The following is a 1,639-nucleotide window of genomic DNA, read 5'->3' on the forward strand; positions in this document are numbered from 1 at the left end:
AAATTTCATGCATATAGTAACCAAAGCAGAGTAGGAGTGGGAATAATATTATCAGGCAAAACAGACTTTAAATCAAAAAGATTAAGAAACAATTGGGGCACCTGGCTGCATCAGTTGGTAGAGTATGCAATTCTTGATCTCAGGGCTGTAAACTGGAGCCCCATATTGTACGTAGAGATTACTTAAAAAAAAAAAAAAAAGCTTAAGAGACAGAGAATGGCATTATATATTGATAAAAGATACAAGCCATCAAGGAGATATAACAATTATTCTTAAAATTATGCATTAACCAGAGCAATAAGGCAAGAAAAATTAATGAAATCCCACAAATTGGAAAGGGAGTAAAACTATTTTTGAGCATAGATGACTAAATCTGAAGTGTGGTAAACCCAAAAAATCCATAAATGAAAAAAAGTGAAAGCTAATAAATTTAGCAAAGTTAAAGGATAAAAAATCAAATGCAAAATCATTTGCATTTCTATACACCAGAAGTGAACAATCCAAAAAGAAAAATTTAAAAGCATTCCATATACAATAACATCAAAAAAGAATAAAATACTCAGGAATAAATTTAACCAAGAATGATCAAGATTAGTACACTGAAAACTATAAAACATTACTAAAAGAAATGAAAATGAATACACATAAATGGAAAAACATCTTGTGTTTAATGGATCAGAAGGCTTAGTATTGTTAAGATGGGAATATTATCCAAGAAGATACACAAATTCAGTACAATATCTATCAAAATCCCCAAACTGTTTTTGCAGAAATGGAAAAATCCATCCTAAAATTCATGTGGAATTTCAACACACTCAGAATAATCAAAACAATCTGGAAAACAAAAGAACAAAATTGGAGAACTCACACTTCTCAATTTTTTTAAAATTTACTACAAACTATTGTAATCAAAATAGTATGGTAATGGCATAAGAATAAACAGACCAATAGAATGGAATTCTATTCTAATTCTGGAGCCCAGAAATTAACCCTCATTTCAATTATCGATTGATTTTCAACAGCAATGACAACTTAATAGGGGAAAGAACAATCTTTTCAACAAATGGTGCTGGGAAAACCGGATAGCCACCTGAAAAAAAAATTTAAAAAGAAATTGGATCTTCATACCATATAAAAAATGAACTCAAAATAAATCAGAAACGAATTTAAGGACTAAAACTCTCAGAAGAACACACTGATACAAATCTTTATGGCTTTTGATTTTATAACAGTTTCTTAATCATAATACCAAATGTTCACATGACAAGAGAGTGAAAAGAATACCCATGGAAGTGTAGAAAAATTTTGTCAACCACACATCTGATAAGGGTTTCATATCTAGACTCTATAAAGAATTCCCACAATTCAATAACAAAAGACAACCAATTTAAAAATGGGCAAATAATTTGAATAGGCAATTTCCAAAGAGGATATACAAAAGGCCAAAGAGCACAGGGAAGGATGATCAATATCATTAATCATTAGGGAAATGCAAATCAAAACTACAATGAGATACCTTTTCACGCCTACTAGAATGGCTACATTAAAATAACAACAACAACAACAACAAATCTTGGCAAGGATGTGGAGCAATTGGAGCCATGCATGTTGATAGTGGAAATAGTGCAGCTGTTGTGGC

The sequence above is a fragment of the Meles meles genome, chromosome 14, assembly GCF_922984935.1.
Source record: "Meles meles chromosome 14, mMelMel3.1 paternal haplotype, whole genome shotgun sequence".
Taxonomy (NCBI): Eukaryota; Metazoa; Chordata; class Mammalia; order Carnivora; family Mustelidae; genus Meles; species Meles meles.